The sequence below is a fragment of the Episyrphus balteatus genome, chromosome 3 (genome assembly GCF_945859705.1).
Source record: "Episyrphus balteatus chromosome 3, idEpiBalt1.1, whole genome shotgun sequence".
Taxonomy (NCBI): Eukaryota; Metazoa; Arthropoda; class Insecta; order Diptera; family Syrphidae; genus Episyrphus; species Episyrphus balteatus.
The window spans coordinates 15741200-15763158 of record NC_079136.1 but is presented as its reverse complement, the minus strand read 5'-3'; the positions used below and the strand labels follow the sequence as shown (position 1 = coordinate 15763158).

The 21959-nt window shown below is 32.7% G+C and overlaps 1 long non-coding RNA gene across 2 annotated transcripts in view; it reads right to left on the bottom strand.

The window, feature by feature from the left end:
* The window catches only part of LOC129913240 (uncharacterized), a 30844-nt gene extending 10455 nt beyond the window's left edge, over positions 1 to 20389 (bottom strand). The window contains exons 1-4 of one of the 2 annotated variants that reach the window (XR_008772014.1): positions 20070 to 20383; positions 11068 to 11206; positions 10796 to 10966; positions 10536 to 10650 (exon numbers count right to left, since the gene is read on the bottom strand). This is a non-coding gene — a long non-coding RNA (uncharacterized LOC129913240). Of the gene's footprint in view, positions 1 to 9407; positions 10651 to 10795; positions 10967 to 11067; positions 11207 to 20069 lie in introns of those variants that run through there. The other variant, XR_008772013.1, reaches the window with a different exon arrangement.
* Positions 20390 to 21959: the final 1570 nt, after the last annotated feature.

The following is a 21959-nucleotide window of genomic DNA, read 5'->3' as shown; positions in this document are numbered from 1 at the left end:
GCAATAAAACATAAACATTTAAACTTAAATGTAAACAACGTAAGTGTTAAGAAACAAAAAATATCAGATGAGAGAAAATTGGATGCTTATGAAAGCTACTACATTCATAATGACAACAATGCTATCAATGCTGATAACCGCAACATTACATCCTACCTATTTTCTCTCATCTTACAACAATATATTTGCACAAGATTCCTTTCTGGAGCCAACAAATTAAGGACAAAAATCTCTATACATCTCAAGAGATAGACGTCTTCGACGACGATGAGGAGCGCCTCTGGGAAAATGGTAATGCTACAGTTCCGTCGGCGATAGAAAATTCTACTGTTCTACTGGACTGTTCCTCGAAAAAAACAGTATGCAAACATCAATAAAAACGAGGCAACGAAATAGACGTTCACCGAAAATCAAAATCAGTTTGCTTTACTGAAAGATTTGAAAATAAATGTCAAGGCGGCGCCTAAAAATCGAAAAATGGACAGGGGACCCGAATATCACTAACTCTATTAACAAAAGCGATAAAAACGATAATGAAAAACTGCTCAAAGGCAAGTTCTGTCCACCTATAATTACTGTAGGTGTAGATATTCGTAGATTAATAGAAGATCTTAACAAAGATAAAACGGTTAAATTTAATTATAAGCTGGTATACCGCGGGTCTACTTGCCGATTGTATGTAGACAACGCCACGTTACATCGCGAGTTATTAATGTTGATGAAATCCAATGAGGATGTACAAGCATACTCCTTCACATGTAAGGGAGAAAAGACAACCAATTTACAAAATCAACAACTCAGTTTGCTTTACTGAAGGATTTGAAAATAAATGTCAAGGCGCCTAAAAATCGAAAGATCGAGATTATTCCACAACAACATACAATCAACGATACTGTTCCTGGATGTAGACATTCGTAGATTACTAGAAGATCTTAATAAAGATAAATCGGTTAAATTTAATTATAAGCTGGTATACAGCGGGTCTACTTGCCGGTTGTATGTAGACAACCAGACGTTACATCGCGAGTTATTAATGTTGATGAGATCCAATGAGGATGTTCAAGCGTATTCCTTTAGCTTGTAAGAGCAAACGGGCAAGTAGAGCCCCTAAATCGATCAATTTTAAGCGCTTTAATGACAAGTACTGTTGATGAAAATAGATGGGATGAAAGTATAAGACAAGTACAGTTTGCATTAAATAACATCGAAAACAAAAGAATCGGTAAAACACCAAGCCAACTATTGTTTGGCATGCAACCAAGTCTACTGGGTGGACTATTCCTCGAAAAAGGCAGTATGCACATATCAATAAAAACTAGGCAACAAAACAGACGTTCGCTGAAAATCAAAATCAGTTTGCTTTACTGAAAGATTTGAAAATAAATGTCAAGGCGGCGCCTAAAAATCGAAAAATGGACAGGGGACCCGAATATCACTAACTCTATTAACAAAAGCGATAAAAACGATAATGAAAAACTGCTCAAAGGCAAGTTCTGTCCACCTATAATTACTGTAGGTGTAGATATTCGTAGATTAATAGAAGATCTTAACAAAGATAAAACGGTTAAATTTAATTATAAGCTGGTATACCGCGGGTCTACTTGCCGATTGTATGTAGACAACGCCACGTTACATCGCGAGTTATTAATGTTGATGAAATCCAATGAGGATGTACAAGCATACTCCTTCACATGTAAGGGAGAAAAGACAACCAATTTACAAAATCAACAACTCAGTTTGCTTTACTGAAGGATTTGAAAATAAATGTCAAGGCGCCTAAAAATCGAAAGATCGAGATTATTCCACAACAACATACAATCAACGATACTGTTCCTGGATGTAGACATTCGTAGATTACTAGAAGATCTTAATAAAGATAAATCGGTTAAATTTAATTATAAGCTGGTATACAGCGGGTCTACTTGCCGGTTGTATGTAGACAACCAGACGTTACATCGCGAGTTATTAATGTTGATGAGATCCAATGAGGATGTTCAAGCGTATTCCTTTAGCTTGTAAGAGCAAACGGGCAAGTAGAGCCCCTAAATCGATCAATTTTAAGCGCTTTAATGACAAGTACTGTTGATGAAAATAGATGGGATGAAAGTATAAGACAAGTACAGTTTGCATTAAATAACATCGAAAACAAAAGAATCGGTAAAACACCAAGCCAACTATTGTTTGGCATGCAACCAAGTCTACTGGGTGGACTATTCCTCGAAAAAGGCAGTATGCACATATCAATAAAAACTAGGCAACAAAACAGACGTTCGCTGAAAATCAAAATCAGTTTGCTTTACTGAAAGATTTGAAAATAAATGTCAAGGCGGCGCCTAAAAATCGAAAAATGGACAGGGGACCCGAATATCACTAACTCTATTAACAAAAGCGATAAAAACGATAATGAAAAACTGCTCAAAGGCAAGTTCTGTCCAACTATAATTACTGTAGGTGTAGATATTCGTAGATTAATAGAAGATCTTAACAAAGATAAAACGGTTAAATTTAATTATAAGCTGGTATACCGCGGGTCTACTTGCCGATTGTATGTAGACAACGCCACGTTACATCGCGAGTTATTAATGTTGATGAAATCCAATGAGGATGTACAAGCATATTCCTTTACCTGTAATGAAGAAAAGACAACCAATTTACAAAATCAACAACTCCTACCACGATTCTAGTGCCGTTATGTAGAGGATGTTTTTTCAATCGTGAAAAAAGATAATATAGATAATACATTGAAAGTTTTAAAAGAGCAATTCGTGTCCATAAAACTTACACTCGAAACAGAGTTATTAATGTTGATGAAATCCAATGAGGATGTACAAGCATATTCCTTTACATGTAAGGGAGAAAAGACAACCAATTTACAAAATCAACAACTCCTACCACGATTTTGGTGCCGTTATGTAGAGGATGTGTTTTCAATCGTGAAAAAAGATAATATAGATACTACATTGAAAGTTTTAAAAGTTACAGAACCTTCCATTCCCTAACTTATAGATAATGCAAATTTCCTCTATCTGCTTCAAGCTACCATACGAAAATGCGAAGACTGTGATGGAATTTATTATAGTTAAACAAAACGAACTCCAATCATAATGACAACAATGCTATCAACGCTGATAACGGCAACATAATAATAATAATTAGTTATAATGGCTCAGGGCGGGCGTTGCAAAACGATAGAAACATTAACTTGCATATTTTTTGTTTAGTCTAGTTGTCCGTCCGTTATGCTAAAGAAATTATTGATCAAAGCTATACATTCTCTTCATAAAAGTGGCTTTGTTCCAGTTCTTTTTGTTTTTGACCAAGGGGCCAACTTTCGGGGCCTTCATAGTGATCTAGGCATATGTAGGCAAAAACCTTACTTCGAGGTTAAGCATGAGGTAACCAAAAAATGTATCAACCTAGCCGAATATGACATTTCCAAAACAATTGAGAATCCATATTTAGTGAATTTATGTAAATTGTGCCGTGAAAAACAACTGAGCAACTTGGGATGAAATTTGATAAAGTGATTAACAGTGAAAATAAAGTGTCAAGTGAAAATAAAATCAAACATGAAATAAAAAAAACCAATTGATGAAAGCTTAAAATCAGAAAAAAAATCATATGCAAGGTTCTAACACAATGAGAGGTACTGCAGACCTTCTTTTCTTTTTTAAAAATTTATTTGTTATTTTTAATTCTTCAACTCGTACGTCTCGGAACAATCGCAGGGAACAAATTTGTTGCAACGAAGGTCAATTAAAATTTCTTCAGGAAGCTAAAAGAGTGTTGAAGTCAATAATTGTCCGTGATGTTGATGGTAAGCTAATACATTTTCATTCATTAAAGGTTGGTTACTTAACTTTTTAGTCTTCGACTAACTTCTCTCTGAGTCGGTTGTAGATTATTTCCTAAAATGTCTAAGATTTGTGCAAATTGCAATCTACCCATTAAACGTTCTCAAAGTTCTAAATCCGTCGAGTGTGGTTTTTACTGCGGTCCTCGTTTTCACAAAAATTGTGTTCAATTATCGGACGATAACTCTAAATCTTTAATTAATCGAAATATATTCTGGAAATGTTACTCTTGTGTGGACATTAACCTTTCCACCTTCTTTCTTAATTTTCATGAGCTCTCCCAAAGTGTGAGTGAGATAAAAAATTATCTAAGTTCTGGGGGTAATAATACGAGGCTTACACCATATTCCAACAGGATTCAGGCCACAAGTAAGGGACATGCTTACGGAAAAAGCAAAAGACGCCAGTGAACAAGAAGAGTATTCTGCTACTTGATGAAATGCTTATAAAGAAAGAGCTTGAGTATAACAACAAAGACGATGTAATTAACGGCCTGACGGACTATGGGGAATTCGGGAAGAGCGGCGAGATAGCCGCAAAGGTTATGGTCTTCACCTTAAGAGGTAGCCGCAAAGGTTATGGTCTTCACCTTAAGAGGTCTGAATAGGAACTGGAAGCAGACCATAGCTTATTACATTGGGTCCCCAAAAGCAGAAATGTTATCTAGGATGATTAGAACAATTATTACTGGAGTAACAAATTGTGGACTAACTGTGAGTGCGACAAGCTGCTACCAAGGCCAATCTAACGTAAGCGCATACAGGATGCTTCGAACACCCTTACCCAATGTGAGACAACACGTTTGTTGGATAGAAATTGAAAACATGAACATTTTCTTGTTGTACGACTATCCGCACCTTTTCAAAAGCATGCGGAATATAATGCTCAAATACGAAATTCATGATGGAGATGATATATTTTCGTGGAAAATTCTGCAGAAAGTCTATGAAGAGAACTCGAAAGGCACCTTTCTAGTTCTTTACAAGCTAACACAAGCGCACATCGACCCCCGTCCATTCGAGAAATTTTATCAGTTCAGAGGGCAACAAGTTTGTAGCAACACAGTTGCGTCAGGGATTTTGTATGCAATAACAGCTAATTGTTTTAAAACGGAAAAGGAGAAGGAAATTTTGAACTCAACAGCCGATTTTTTTTAAAGAATGAATGATCTTTTCAAGTTGTAATACTTTGGGATCCGGCCTTTTAACTTTATATAGCTCAGGGAAAGGTTCTAACACCATGAGAGGTACTGCAGACCTTCTTTTCTTTTTTTATAATTTATTTGATATTTTTAATTCTTCAACTCGTACGTCTGGGAACAATCACAGGGAAAATAGGGGTGCAATAGGCCTACAGAATAAAAAAGGACTAGAACATTGTAAGGAAGACTTTTGCGGCATCTTTAAAACAAAACAGAGAAGACAATCAAGCGCTACTTAAAGAGATGGAAAACAAGCAAAATGAAAAGCTTGACTTGTTTAATAAAACACACAAATCGATAGAAACCAGTGTTAATTAAATTAAGAAAATTAGTGATTTTAACAATATGAAAGAAAAAAGTAATAAAAAATGTGATAATGTAAATAAAATAATAAATGAAACAAATTACATAACGGAAAATCAAATTGTGAATAACGCAAGTGAAAGAGAAAATCAATTGAAAGAAAGTGTAACGAGCATACAAAATTCAGTAAATAATCTTGCGGTAGAAATGAAAAGGAAAAACAACAGTGTTGACAGTATGGTCGCAATTTGATATTCAACTGCTATACCGATAGCAAAAGCCAACTACAGAAACTGGAAGCTGCTACCGCCACCGACGCCACGCGTACCAATTCCGCTACCAACGCCACATTCGCTACTGATGCCACAATCTCCATCGATTTGATTCCTGGTACGCAGATGATTTTACCACCCAATCTAGGGGAAACCTTACAGCTAAACCGATTAAAAGTCGTTGAAATCCAGAGGAAACTCTGTGAGGAACCGGTTTACAGCCGTTGAAAAGCTAAGGGAAACCTTACAGCTAAACCGATTAAAAGTCTTTGAAATCTGGAGGAAACTCTGTGATTAACCCGTTAAAAGCCGTAGAAAATACCAGCGGAAACGCTGTATTTTCGGTTAGAAACCGGTTGAAAAACCAGAGGTTACTCTTTTGAAAACTGGTAAGAACCCAGCATTACATTAAAACAGTGTTCATTATTAAGTTTTTATGAATAAAAGAATTGAAAAGAATTTAGGATCTTTTAATATGTCAAGATTCAGTACCTCCCTTGATTGATCCTGGACCCGACGGGCATACAACAGCTATAGTATCCAAGGTACATCACAAATTGGGCAATGCTACAGTTCCGTCGGCGACAGAAAATTCTACTGGGTGGACTGTTCTTCGAAAAAGACAGTATGCACACATCAATAGAAACGAGGCAACGAAACAGACGTTCGCCGAAAATCAAAATCAGTTTGCTTTACTGAAGGATTTGAAAATAAATGTCAAGGTGGCGCCTAAAAATCGAAAAATGGAGATTATTTCACAACAACATACAATCAACGATACTGTTCCTGGAATACAACTTACTCTACTAAAAAAACTGAAACTGAAAAACTGCTCAAAGGTAAGTTCTGTTCATCTATAATTACTGTAGATGTAGATATTCGTAGATTAATAGAAGACTTTAATAAAGATAAATCGGTTAAATTTAATTATAAGCTGGTATACCGCGGGTCAACTTGCCGGTTGTATGTAGACAACACCACGTTACTAACAAAAACGATAGTGAAAAACTGCTCAAAGGTAAGTTCTGTTCATCTATAATTACTGTAGATGTAGATATTCGTAGATTAATACAAGACCTTAATAAAGATAAATCGGTTAAAGGAGATGGGGCAAAATTATATGGGACTTGGGCCATGAGCGTACATTAATGAGACTAGTCTCGAATTGAAGCTGGAGCTTAGTATATTCAATATATGAAGTTTTTTTTTAAATCGAAAGTCAGGGTCCTGAGATATAAGGCTCCAAAGTTCGTTCTGATAACCATTTTCTGTCCCTTTTATATGCAAATATCATTAGAACTATAAGAGCAATATGTATGTTTTTGATGTCAAATGAAAGGTTGTTTTTGTGCCTTTTCAACAATATATAACACATATTACACATAAAAAAGAAACGGCGAAAAAATAAAGAAAAAGTAAAATATTAATGAAAAAGAAAGTAATCCTGAACAAGTTTAAGGTTGACCTGAAAAAACGACAAAAACTAAGGATGAGGCTTTGTTCCTGAAAGCCTCTTCTATAATAATCCGCTTTTACCAAAATCGGATTAGATATTTTTTCGAGATATCCCCATAAAAGGTTTTTTTTTTTGTGAAAAATTCATACCGAAGCAAGGCACGAGTACGATAACTTAGGCGTCGAGAATTGACAACGGCTATTTGTAGAGGTGTTCAATACAAATATTTTTTCTTACAAGAGGGGGGGTCAATGTCCCTCCCTTTAGGCGGGAGGGGCAATTTTCAAAAGAAATACTTGAAATCATAAAAAAATTATTAAAAAACAACGGCAACACTTACAGTTATCAATGATACTTTTTACAAAAGCTAAACACTGAAAACCATATCTTCTTATGCCTTGCTTCTAGTTTTTGAGAAAAATGAAAAATAGAAAAACTAATTTCTTAATCAGATTTTTATTTTCTTGGCTGTTTACCATTATCAAAAATCAGAAAAGATCGATATTCATACAAAGAGTCAGTAAAGAGCTTTGTTCTTCTTAAAAAAAAAAAACTAGATTCCCATTGTACGCTCACCGCAGGAGAGCCCTGATGGTGCAGAGAATAGTCCCCAAAAACTTAATCCACTGAAGGATTTGAAAAAAGTTTTCTTATATTACAATTTTCTCAAAACCTAGAAAGCATAAGAAGATATGGTTTTCAGTGTTTGATTAGGAAATTATTGAGACAATTTACTCATCAATCAATTTCTCATTGAAAAACTTGACAAAAATAGTATCCAATGTATTTTTTTAATCTTATTTTTCCCAAATGTTGATTTTGAAATCGATTATTTCAAAAACGATTGATTTAAATGTCTTGATTTAAAAATTAAAATCAAGTGTATAACTCTAGCTTTTGTAAAAAGTATCATTGATAACTGTAAGTGTTGCCGTTGTTTTTTAATAATTTTTTTATGATTTCAAGTATTTCTTTTGAAAATTGCCCCTCCCGCCTAAAGGGAGGGACATTGACCCCCCCTCTTGTAAGAAAAAATATTTGTATTGAACACCTCTACAAATAGCCGTTGTCAATTCTCGACGCCTAAGTTATCGTACTCGTGCCTTGCTTCGGTATGAATTTTTCACAAAAAAAAAACCTTTTATGGGGATATCTCGAAAAAATATCTAATCCGATTTTGGTAAAAGCGGATTATTATAGAAGAGGCTTTCAGGAACAAAGCCTCATCCTTAGTTTTTGTCGTTTTTTCAGGTCAACCTTAAACTTGTTCAGGATTACTTTCTTTTTCATTAATATTTTACTTTTTCTTTATTTTTTCGCCGTTTCTTTTTTATGTGTAATATGTGTTATATATTGTTGAAAAGGCACAAAAACAACCTTTCATTTGACATCAAAAACATACATATTGCTCTTATAGTTCTAATGATATTTGCATATAAAAGGGACAGAAAATGGTTATCAGAACGAACTTTGGAGCCTTATATCTCAGGACCCTGACTTTCGATTTAAAAAAAAACTTCATATATTGAATATACTAAGCTCCAGCTTCAATTCGAGACTAGTCTCATTAATGTACGCTCATGGCCCAAAAACGCCCCATCTCCTTTAATTATAAGCTGGTATACCGCGGGTCAACTTGCCGGTTGTATGTAGTCAACACCACGTTACTAACAAAAACGATAGTGAAAAACTGCTCAAAGGTAAGTTCTGTTCATCTATAATTACTGTAGATGTAGATATTCGTAGATTAATACAAGACCTTAATAAAGATAAATCGGTTAAATTTAATTATAAGCTGGTATACCGCGGGTCAACTTGCCGGTTGTATGTAGTCAACACCACGTTACTAACAAAAACGATAGTGAAAAACTGCTCAAAGGTAAGTTCTGTTCATCTATAATTACTGTAGATGTAGATATTCGTAGATTAATACAAGACCTTAATAAAGATAAATCGGTTAAATTTAATTATAAGCTGGTATACCGCGGGTCAACTTGCCGGTTGTATGTAGACAACACCACGTTACTAACAAAAACCATAGTGAAAAACTGCTCAAAGGTAAGTTCTGTTCATCTATAATTACTGTAGATGTAGATATTCGTAGATTAATAGAAGATCTTAACAAAGATAAATCGGTTAAATTTAATAATAAGCTGGTATACCGCGGGTCTACTTGCCGGTTGTATGTAGACAACACCACGTTACTAACAAGAACGATAGTGAAAAACTGCTCAAAGGTAAGTTCTGTTCATCTATAATTACTGTAGATGTAGATATTCGTAGATTAATAGAAGATCTTAACAAAGATAAATCGATTCAATTTAATAATAAGCTGGTATACCGCGGGTCAACTTGCCGGTTGTATGTAGACAACCCCACATTGCGTGTTATTAATGTTGATGAGATCAAATGAGGATGTTCAAGTGATTCTGGTGCCGTTATGAAGATGATGTAGATAATGGTACGAATTCATGCTAAATGGAAACGTTGATCCAATATAATGAAACATAATATGATAGAAAAGCTAAACCACAAAAAATTCAGCCAAATGATATGGTATACTTGAAGGATTAAGCCCACTAAAAACTGGATAGTTGCTTCAAAGGATAATACATAATGTTCTTGAAATTGATAGTTTGGAAAACTGCAAACTTGACACCAAATCAAAAATTGTATTTGTACACAAAAATAGATTCAAATTATTGTCATAAACAAAAACAAAGAAAACTAAGTATCGAAGTAGAAAGATAAGTATCGAAATGAAAATAAATATCCAAGCAGTTCAGTATTGTTTGATTAATTAAGCAATGAAAGAGATTTCTTTACAAGAGAACTTTGCTTTATAAATCAAAATGAGCCAACAACCTTGTTTGTAGACAAAGAGTCAGCTAAAGACGAGTTTAAAAATACAGATGAAGGAAAAATCGCAAAGGGCTAGAAACACATTGAAATTTCAAGAAAATTTGTTAAATAACATATTTGAAAAGGATGGTCGATTTGGAACATGTAAAATTTTCCCAACTAATAACTTGATGTTTTGAACAGGTTTTGGAACATATTTTAAGAACTAACTAATAAATTAAATAAGGAGTAGTGTTAAGATTTATTATATTTGGAAACATTGTTAATTTTTTGTCATATTGTTCATTATATATGTCTCTTTCATTACTTGTCACTTTCTTTTAATGAAAAATTGGAGGGCTTTTGTCAGTCAATTAAATTACCAAAAATGTTTTTTTACACCTAAGTAGTTAATATTTTTAAATTAGTGTTTCTTATACAATAATAATAGATAATTACTTAAACTATTAATTTTTTTCAATTATGCTTATATGCACTATTACATTTAATTCCGTCGGTATTGGTTTTTTAGTTTGATTTTTGTTGAGATCGAATACAATATCAGATTAATTTTTGTTTATAAATATTTACTTAAAACTATTACTCACGGATGATGACAAATGTTTGATTTTATGATGGTTGAAGTGATGGATTTTATAAGCATTCTGTCTTCTTATTTTAAAACATTCTATGAGGATACTGCTTAATAGGAAAGATCTGAACCTACAAATCAGAAACAAGAATTTTAAAAATAGTTATTTTTTTTTTTAATAAAAAATTGATAGGTTTTTCAAAGAAACTTTGTTTTTTTCTTCTGTTGTTTTTTTTTTAGTGTACCGTTTAAGGAACCCTATTTTTTTTTAATTACCTTGGGTTCAGTACTGGATCGTTATGATTTATTTAATTACAAAATTAATTAATTAATTAAAATTAAGTATCCAACTCGACCAATTTTACATTCAACTTTGTTACTGCTTAAGATTTCAAGTGGAAGTGTTGCGATGTTGTTTTGTTAGTATTTCATTTTACACTATTTATGCTGTAATAAAAAAAAAATAAGAAAGCAAGTTAATAATTATTTGATGACGTTGACGTTATTGGGAAATAAACAGTTTATAAAATATTTAAATCAATACTTACTTGCTTAAGGAGGCGCCAAGTTGTATGTGGTTGTTTCCAATGCGCCTGCCGTTGGGCTGGTGAATGGGTATTCATACGCTGCACATGTCCCAGCCATAATAGCCGATCTATTTTCAACTTTCTGATCAAGTCGATATCGCTGTAAAATATGAAAAAGAAATTCAATATTTAAACTTTTATAAAAGATTTAAAAAGTTTAATGACGAGCCTAATAGTATAGAAAGTATAAGAGGAAGGAAGCTAAGATAAAGATGTTTGATGTGACAACAGAAGTTACAAAATTTGATCGATTTAGAAGAACGAAGATCCGAGGTAGCTTACATGTTCAAAATACTATATCTCTCAATTCAAAAGACAGCTCCTGAAATCTTGAGAACCTCGTCAAAAAAGCAATATCATACAACGTTCCAATACAACATCCAAAAAGAAATGTGAAAGTTATGGAGTCCGTGAAAAAAACATTATTATGCATGATTTTATACCTATGATTCTAATTTCTAATCGAAGACAAAGGACAAAAGTGAACAATAGTTTATTGGATGAAATACTTATTGACATTGGTGTACAACAAGGATCTATCCTGGGCACATTTCTTTTCAATGTTTATATCAACGATATCAGCAGTGTTATAACAAATAATGAATTTGCTGATGATGCATTGTTGTATAACAGTTGTAAAAAATTGGAAGAAGGTATTTTAAAAATGAAATACATACCTCGAAAATATCAGTGTTTGGCTTAAAGTAAATAAACTTAAACTAAATGTTTCAAAAACAAAAATGATGATTATTGGTAACGGCGTGATAAATGACACATTTTGGAAATGTTCCTCAGTTCTGTTTTTCAAGAGATGAAAAATAGACTTTCAACTTCTCCTAAATAAGGCTACGCGAACAATTTTTAAGTGCAACTCCTATATGTTGGATATGTTAATGTGGTGGCTCATTGTTAAGGGTTGAAAAAGAATCTTGATGAATGTTTTAATATTTATGTTTAAAATTAAAAAAAATAAACTAATGCCTTCTTATTTTGTCTCGTTTAGTATACTATGTGGGTGATGCTTAACCCTTTGCACTAAGAAACAATAACGATTTTCGACTCCCATTGGTACGATCAAGTGCTGCCCAAAATTGTTTATTCTACAAAGGCTTGCAAATTTTTAACACCTTGCCATATGAAATTAAGTCAGAAAACAACCAAATTTGAACTTATATATTTTGTAAGATTCCACAATTAATTGTATAATGTTATTTTTAATTTTTTTTTTGTTAAAATTAAATTATTCAATGTGTTTTTTAATTGTTAAATTACGCCCAGCTGTGTTTTATTTTCCTCGAGATCCAGATCAGATCATTTTATTTATATGCGAAACAATAACAAAACAAAATCCTACTTTTATTATAAGCTAATCAAAACAATGATCTGATCTGGCCACTGCAGAAACGCTGAACTCATCGAGTTAAAGAAAATTTCAAATTGGAAGTATTAGTAGTTAGGAAAACCACAGGTCTCCCCGTCCCCATTATGACAAGATTGGCGTGGTAAAGTGCATTGTGCATCTCATAGGGCTAAAAGACAAAGATATTGGTGTCAAATTAACGAGAGAGAATTCTCCCAACTTATTTAGCTAAATTTGCTATTAATAATTACAATAAATATCATAATAGGTATATAAAAATATAATATGGTATTTACAATGGCATTGGCAATTAAATATATTGTTTAACCCATTTCCGGCTAACGTTGCGTTTTCGCAACGTCATGTTTGAAGACTTCTGGAACATAACTGATTATATTTTTAAATAAACTAAAAAATTATTTGGAAAGATAGTCAAATTATCTAATCGACCTGTTTTTGGATTTTTTTTGTAAAAAAGTTTTTTCGAGCTTTTTTGGGGCTATGAAAATTCGAGTTTTTCAAAATTTTGAGGTAAAATTTTTGAACTTTTGTGTACCACACAAAAAACCTTTCTTAGTCTTCTTCTTCCTTTTTCTCGGCGCTGTTATGATCTCGATGTCGAGGGGATCATAACCTTCCCACGTTACTGCTTCACACTAGTGAACCTTTCTTAGTAAGCATAAAATATCAAAATATAATGTTTAACTTATTAGAAATTTTGTTATTTTATTTTCAACAACCTTTTATTACCCAGTGTATCTTTATTTGGTTAATTTCTTCATAAAAATACTCAAATAAAATTGATTCATACTCCACGTAAAAATAAATTATTTAAAAAATTTTGATACCTCTTACCTCTAAGAGGAACTGAATTCAACTGGTTTAAGTCATATCTTATAGGACGTAAACAAATTGTTAAATTTAATGGGGTAAGTTCGGAAGAATTAAGTTCGGACCTTGGAGTACCGCAAGGGTCAATTTTAGGTACGTTATTGTTTGTACTCTATATAAATGATATAAAACAAGTTTTACAACATTGCAAATTAAAGTTGTTTGCCGATGATGGCCTTTTTTACATTGAGGATAATAATTATACTAACTGTGTTAAAAAACTTATGGTAGATATTAAAAATATAAAAAATTATTTAAGTATGAATAAACTAAAATTAAATACTGAAAAGACTAAAATAATGTTACTTCCTGAAAATAAGATAATATGCAAAATAAATGAATTTGAATGTGTTAGAGAAACCAAATACCTTGGAGTAATAATAGATTGTAACTTGAATTTTAAAAAACATTTTGAGATGATTCATAAAAAAATCGCCAAAAAAATCGGTTTTTTTCGTAGAATACGAAGAAAACTTTGTATGGATATGGCAATCAAAGTATACAATTCCATTATACAACCCCATTTTGAATATTGTCCAACAATATTACTATTGGGATCTGAAGTAATGATAAACAAATTACAAATTTTACAAAACAAGGGAATGAGAGCAATATTGTACTGTAACCGTTATACATCCATAAGTTATATGTTAAATACCTTAAAGTGGCTTTCTGTTAAACAAAAAATTGTCATGAATACCTTAATATTTATTTTTAAAGTAAAAAATAACTTAATGCCAAATTATTTGCAAAGAAGACTTGTAACAAGAAGTGAAATACGTCCATATAGCCTAAGAAATAATAATAACTTACACTTACCATTTTTTAGAAATTGTAGAACACAAAATATGCTATTTAATAAGGGTATTCAAATTTACAATAATCTTCCTGATAATGTTAAAATAGAAACTAATTTATTAAGATATAAGCACTGTATTAAACATTTTGTAAAAAATAATTATTGATATACGGTGTAAAAAGTTTTAAATAGCAAGATTGCTAAATAAATTATATTAAACCTTAAACCTTAAACCTTTCGGCTAACGTTGCGAAAACGCAAAGTGAATTTTCTGGAAAACCAAAAGCTTTTCCAAATTTTTTTTTCAGATTTCCTCTAATTGGTCCAAAAACAGATAGTTCTTGAGATAAAATTTCAAGTTTCTAATTGAAAACTTTAAACCCTTTATAAATCGGACTGTTTTGAGTTCTTGCATTTCTAAAAGCTTGCAGTCTTATATCCTCTCTATTTCTTGAACATCTCTGACGTAACGAATATATTTTGACAAGTATGTTGGTAATAAATAATTTTTGATTTTAAACACAAAAAATAAATACGCTGTTTAACAGACATCCAATCAAAGTATTTAACATATTTACAATAGAATTATATTTACTACATCAAAGTATTGCACGCATTGCTTTATTTTGAAGTTTTTGTAAATTGCACATAGATGTTTGGTTAATTAAATACAAAACAGTAGAACAGTATTCAAAATGTGGTTTGATAATTACATTATAAATATTTATAGCAGTAATAGTATTTATGTACTTCATTTCGAATTCTTCTAAGGAAACCAACTTTCTTTGAAATTTTTTTTTGAAATATATTGCACATGTTGCTAAAAACTTAATTTATAATCAATAATTACACTTTATTTGCAAAACTTGCTTAACAGTTTCTTGATCTATAGTTACGTTAACATTAACATTATCGTTTAAAACCATACATTTAGTTTTTGAAACATTAAGTTTCAGTTTATTAGCCTTAAGCCATACATTCAACACATCAAGATCTTCTTTTAATAATCGTTCACATTCCTGAGTTGATTCCGCTTCGACAAACAATAATGAATCGTCTGCAAATAGAGCAAGCTCACAGTTCTTAATAGCTTTGTTTATATCGTGGATGTAGCAGTTAAAAAGGATTGGACCAAGTATGGATCCTTGCGGAGGTCTTAGATCAATTGGTTCAGGATCAGACAAAACTCCATTGATTTTGGTTTGTTGAGAACGACCAAATAAATAACTTTGAAACCAATCAAACTGAACACCACTTATTCCATACATTAATAACTTTGGATCGATCGTCTCAAAGGCTCGTTTTAGGTCAAGAAAAACACAGACAACTTTCTTATCTTTGGAGATAGATTCTTTCCATTAAAGGTGATATTAATGTTTATGTGATATTGTCAGCTATCAAAATTCAGAGGTCATTTGGGGTGAAAGCCTGGCAGTTTTGTCATGCAGGTTTTTAGGTTAGAAGCGCTAAACATGAGTTTTTGGCTAAACTCCTGTTTTTGGTGGTGTTCGTGGACGAGTTAAGGAGTTTTGTTGGTATCAAATCAAAGGTAAAACCAAGCACCTTCCTAGCATAGAAGTTTTTTAAGCCATTTGTTAATAGTTTTTTTTTTATCCATACAAAGTGTTTTTTTTTAATTTTTAAAAACAAAGGGAGAATTAGACAAAAGGTGTGATGCAAATGTTATTTATACCTACAGCCATGGACAGAGAAATAGCACACTATTGAGAAAAATCATGCGAATCGAATTTTAGATATTAGGAATGCTTTTTATAAATTTTTTTCTTTTGGTATATTATCGAAATAAAGTGATGGAGACAAAAATATCTTAAAAGTACCGTTATTTTCTATATTTATTTGCACTAGCAATATAATGCTTTTTCTGTCTCTTTCGCTAGTGGACACAGAAATAGCACACATTTGTTTAACCGTTAAGTTTTTATTCCGCGTTCAAAAGTTGTAGACGAAAGTGCATTCATTTTATTGCTACTATTTAATTAAAAAGTATTTTTGAAAAAAATAGGCAGAAAACATCATTAAACTGCGAAAAAAGGGAGAATTACTTTCGAGCCTCATAGTCAAGGGAAAAATCCTTCTTAATTAGCTTAAACTCTAAATTTTTCGAATAAATGATGGATAAAGCCATTTATTTGGAAAGAGCAAATAGAAATTTAAACTCTGAAATTAAATTGCGTTAACTTCTTCCCCGCAAAACTTCCATACGAGTGGATAGAGCGATCACAAAGAAACGCAAATGTGGGCCTTTTAAGTCATCTCGCACGATTTTGCCCGAAGTAAATATACAGCTGTGTTCAAAATAATAGTAGTGCCTGCAACAAAATAACATTTGTTATATTTACGGTGCTTCTATGGTTAAAAATTTAATTTCTTTGATGTCAAAGTTTGTAACGGTCAATTACTAATAAATGTATCGTAATTTTAAAGTGGAAAAGAAGGTGCCAAATAATTTTTCAATGATTTTTGGTTGTTCTTTCGAATTTGACCTGTTCAAAATAATAGTAGTTAAAGTTATTTTTTAAGAATTTAAAAGCGCTTTATAACTTAGAATATTTATTTTTGGTTTAAAAGTAAGTACTCATATAATTTGAATAATTTTTCAACAAAAAACGATTTGTTTCGGTTTTAATCTATTTAAAGTTCGAAGAGCAAAACACTGCAGTTCGGATAACGGAAACTTATACGAAAGCTGCTTGAAGAAGGGAAAACCTACTTGGAAATTCAAGTTTATATTAGGATGCTCCCCTACAATGGTAGCCAATGCAATAAAGTCAACGAAAAACCCGAAACGCGCGGTAGAAGAAGAAAAAAGACCGCCGTAGATGACAGGAGTAATGTCCAGACGAGCAAAGTTGAGCTTTCTGCATCGTTGTTTCACATCCAGAAGGCTTTAAGCCTGGATTACAGTGCAGTGAAAATTCGGAGGCGAATGTTAGACACTAATTTGTACGCTTGAAGTCCACGAAAAGTTCAGCGAAACATGTTAAAAAGCGTATCCAGTTTGTAAAAGACCACATAAACTGGCCAGCAAAGTAATGGCGTAACATATTGTTTATTGATGAGAGCATATTTGTCCCCTTTGGTGGTACTGGATCTCCAGAATAAGTCCGACGTCCACCCAATACGGAATATGTTCCAAAGTATACGACGGAAACAGTTAAACATGGAGGGTCGAAAATTTAAGAATTTAAACATATTTCTTTGTTAACAGCGGAACTTTTCGTGGACTTCAAGCGTACAAATTAGTGTCTAACATTCGCCTCCGAATTTTCACTGCACTGTAATCCAGGCTTAAAGCCTTCTGGATGTGAAACAACGATGCAGAAAGCTCAACTTTGCTCGTCTGGACATTACTCCTGTCATCTACGGCGGTCTTTTTTCTTCTTCTACCGCGCGTTTCGGGTTTTTCGTTGACTTTATTGCATTGGCTACCATTGTAGGGGAGCATCCTAATATAAACTTGAATTTCCAAGTAGGTTTTCCCTTCTTCAAGCAGCTTTCGTATAAGTTTCCGTTATCCGAACTGCAGTGTTTTGCTCTTCGAACTTTAAATAGATTAAAACCGAAACAAATCGTTTTTTGTTGAAAAATTATTCAAATTATATGAGTACTTACTTTTAAACCAAAAATAAATATTCTAAGTTATAAAGCGCTTTTAAATTCTTAAAAAATAACTTTAACTACTATTATTTTGAACAGGTCAAATTCGAAAGAACAACCAAAAATCATTGAAAAATTATTTGGCACCTTCTTTTCCACTTTAAAATTACGATACATTTATTAGTAATTGACCGTTACAAACTTTGACATCAAAGAAATTAAATTTTTAACCATAGAAGCACCGTAAATATAACAAGTGTTATTTTGTTGCAGGCACTACTATTATTTTGAACACAACTGTAGAATTCGGCGAAAAAAGTGTCAAGCAGACTTTTAAGAAGGATACTTAATGATGCTGAGTTGTTCAGACAGGTAAGCAAGAAAAATCCAATGATATAAAAAGACACATGAAAGATCACCTAACATTAGCTATAAAACATCTGCATAAAAACATGCAATGAGAGTCTTTTGGAGTGATGAAATAAAGGTTAACCGCATTGGAACCGATGACAAAACATTTGTCCATCGCCTAAAATGTTAAAAGGACAAGCCAAAGTATTATCTCAAGACGATGAAACTAAGAGGATAGGATTTGATGGTCTGGGGCGCATTTTCCTGGCATGGTAAGGACCCATTGGTTAGGTGGATGGCAAAATTGATAAATTCTTTTGTCTTAATATTACATTAGAATACCTAGGAACCATATTTCTCGCCAGTTAATTAGATATTCATACATGACAATCACCCAAACATGCATCAGAAATAGTACAAGATAGGTTTTCGGACGAAAAAATCGATGTTTGCACCTAGCCATCTCAAATTCACAATCTTAACCCCATAGAAAACTTATAAATTGATGTCAAGGTTAAGCGTGGGAAAAGGAAATTCAAAAATTCAAACGATCTTTGGGCCAGAATCAAAGAAGCGTGGTGCCGTACTCCACAAAGTGGATACCAGACGTTAGTTGAAAGTTTACCAAAGAGGTGCGAAAGAACTTTGAAAAACTGTGGTCTACTAACAAGTTACTAACTTAGTAGTATTGAATTTATTGGAAATTGTAAGAATTTTTGCTTAGAAATAATTATTTTTATGATTTTCGGAATGTGGGCTATTTCTTTGTCCACAAGAAAAAAGGGTATTCTCTAGAAATTATATTTTTAAAAATTATAATACATAAGTTAAAAGGTCCCAAATAAATCCAATTTTTGTAAGAAAAATCAAAAGTGTGCTATTTCTTTGTCCATAGCTGTATATTAATTAAAGAATCAGTGATGTCAAAGGTAATAACATCTTCTTTAAAAATTTAGAGGTCTGCCGGATCGAAACTTGGCATTTTACCCCCATGCCTGTGGGAAACGTAAGAAGTGAAAAACCAATTGGCAATTAAACCAAAATTTTATTTAAGATTTTCGCTTCTAGATGTCAAATCTCTTGATAATAGTGCTAAGTTTGGGAAAATTTGCAACTTTAAACATTCATTAAACATGTTTTGAGATAAAACTTGTTTTGAAAATAGTTAATAAAATGGACGCCTTTATTATTTATTAATTGCTTTGTCTAAAAGCAATAGCAAAAAAGACTTCAAAATGTAACATTTTTGTTTTTTTGTAAATAAGTTGAAATATTAAATAAATAAACCAACTCCCGACAAACAATTTTGGTTCTATACAGCTTTACAGATGCAATTGTTGCTTCTGTAAAGCATTATAGAAGCAAAATTGTTAGTAGGGCTGAACTTAACTAAAAACTCCTGGCGCAAGCAAATGCAAAAACACCAGCTTTCAGTTAAGTCTCAGAAATGGAATAATACAAAACCGATTGGATTGCCGCTAATTTCTGAGGTCAACCAGGCATATACCAAAGGCGGAAAAATATTGTTAGGATCCCCTCGACATCGAAGGGGTAGAAGATAAGAAATTCAATTAAAATTTGGGCCTCACTAAATTCTTCATCGGTGACGTTGAGAACTACGCTTGAGTTAAGTGAAGTTGGTATAAAGTGTAGACGGGAAAAATGGTCTCATCTCAATACCATCGCGTCGCGTCGTTCTCGATTCTCGTGTTCTTTGTGAAAACGAAAAATTATTTGAGCCTGCGCAGAACAAAAAAAAGAAAATCTTAGCAAATCTGAATGCAAAGCATGGGGGAAACAGGTTAGGGAAAGGGATAACGCTGGCTGTCTGGAGAAAGTTTAAAAAAAAATATCAAGCCACAGAAAATTGACATCGATAATGATCATTAAAAATTAATTTAAAATGCTTGATTTAATTTAATATTATGCTCAATTAAAACTCACCGATGATTTTTTCCTCAATATTTTAAGTGCAGCTGGTAGATTTAAATACATTTTGCAAATGATTATTTTATATGTTTAGGTAATGAACTGCAGCATTAATGCAATAATTATTGTAGACAAATTATAACATTGTCGGCTCTTCAATCAAATGTGTATGCAGTACGCACTTATTCCATGCTTGGTTGAATTTTGTTTCTTCTTTTCGTTGACTTTATGAAACTTTTAAATTTATTTCTTTTTCAAAGTTAATTTCTTTTTTATGTTTTTTAATAATAAATCGAAATGTTTTTTAACTTGAATAAAAACGTATTATTTAAATTCACTTTCAATTTGGATTATTTTTGGCTTGCGTCTGCATTTAACAACGATTTATCTGTATCTGCATCTGCATTTGCTTTTTTTTTCCAACGCATGCAAGAAACAACTAGGAAGAGAAACAAAATTTTCCAGTTTTGCTTTTTCCAAACACAAAGAGGAATATGATTTTTTCCAGTACCAGTCTTTGTTGCTTCTCTGTCTTCCATCCCTTCAAGCAAGAAAACTGAGTTCAGAAAAGGCACTCCGAGGTACGACCACTTCTTCTTCTCCACTCACTTGCAACTTTTTGTGTATGAACACAAAGTCGAAGGAGAAATCGTGGTGAAAATACCAATACATATAAAATCGGCTCCGCAGTGATTATAATTTCCATACTAATTTGAGCCGCCGTTTGACCCGTTTCGTAGTCGAGGTCGGACTCTGGCGGAGCGGATTCGGACCGAGGTCGGACTAATTTGCTTGAAGGGATTTTGGAATTTCCCTTCAAGCAACAAAACTGAGTTCAGAAAAGACACTCCGACCTCAAAACGAGAAAAACGGGGTTGCACTCACACACTTGCAAATTTCTGTGTATGAACACAAGGTCGAAGGAGAAATATCGTGGTGAAAAACCAATACATATAAAATCGGCTCCGCGGTGATTATAATTTCCATACTAATTTGAGCCGCCGTCGGATCCGTTTCGTAGTCAGGGCCGTCTTTAACTAGCTTGGGGCCCTTGGGCACACAAGAATTTGGGCCCCTTTTGGAAAATAAAACAAGTACAATGTTTGGCTAAAAGGCAAAGGGTTGCCAATATATCGTTCCATATAAAGTACCTAGTGTCTTTATTATTAGTAGGGGGTGCCAATAATACGTCCATTTGGAAATCAATCGTTGTCACTGCCAAGAATTGTACTTTTTATACTGCCAATAATTATATCCTGTATCCGTTATACGTTTCAGTTTGAAAAATTGGAAAAAAGAGCTCAAACGGGTTGATAGATAGATTTGCTAAAAACTCGGCACAGACGATTTATACACCCAGAGAAAAAACGTATAGTAATTTTTAATACGTTCTACATTGAATTAATGGTGAAAAACATATTCATTAATTTTCTTAAAATCGTCCTACATATGCTTAACTTACAATTTGTCACATCAATTTTTATAAGTGAGATGGCACAGTGGTAAGGCACAAGCTTGTCAACCCAGGTGTAGCAGGTTCGATACCCAGCGGATGCCAGATTTACTTTGTTTTTTTTTTATGTGTGAACAACTTAGATTTTAAGTGTGCTACTTTGATTCAATCATTTTCCACTTTAAGCTAAAAATGTAGTGATTTTACATTGATTCAAAGTGGTTACAATGATTTTACCTTGTTTTTTTTTTTGGCTCAGTGTACGTATTTTATTTCATTTTATTTTATTTTAATGTCTCCTTTTTAAAGGATATCTCCAATATAAAGTTTTCGAGAAATTGCAATTTTCTCAAATACGGCTAACGATTTTGCTTTGAAAAAAAAAAACATTCTATGCTGCAAATAAGGCCGCACTTTTGAAATAAGAAGAGTATTTTTTGGACCGTTATTAA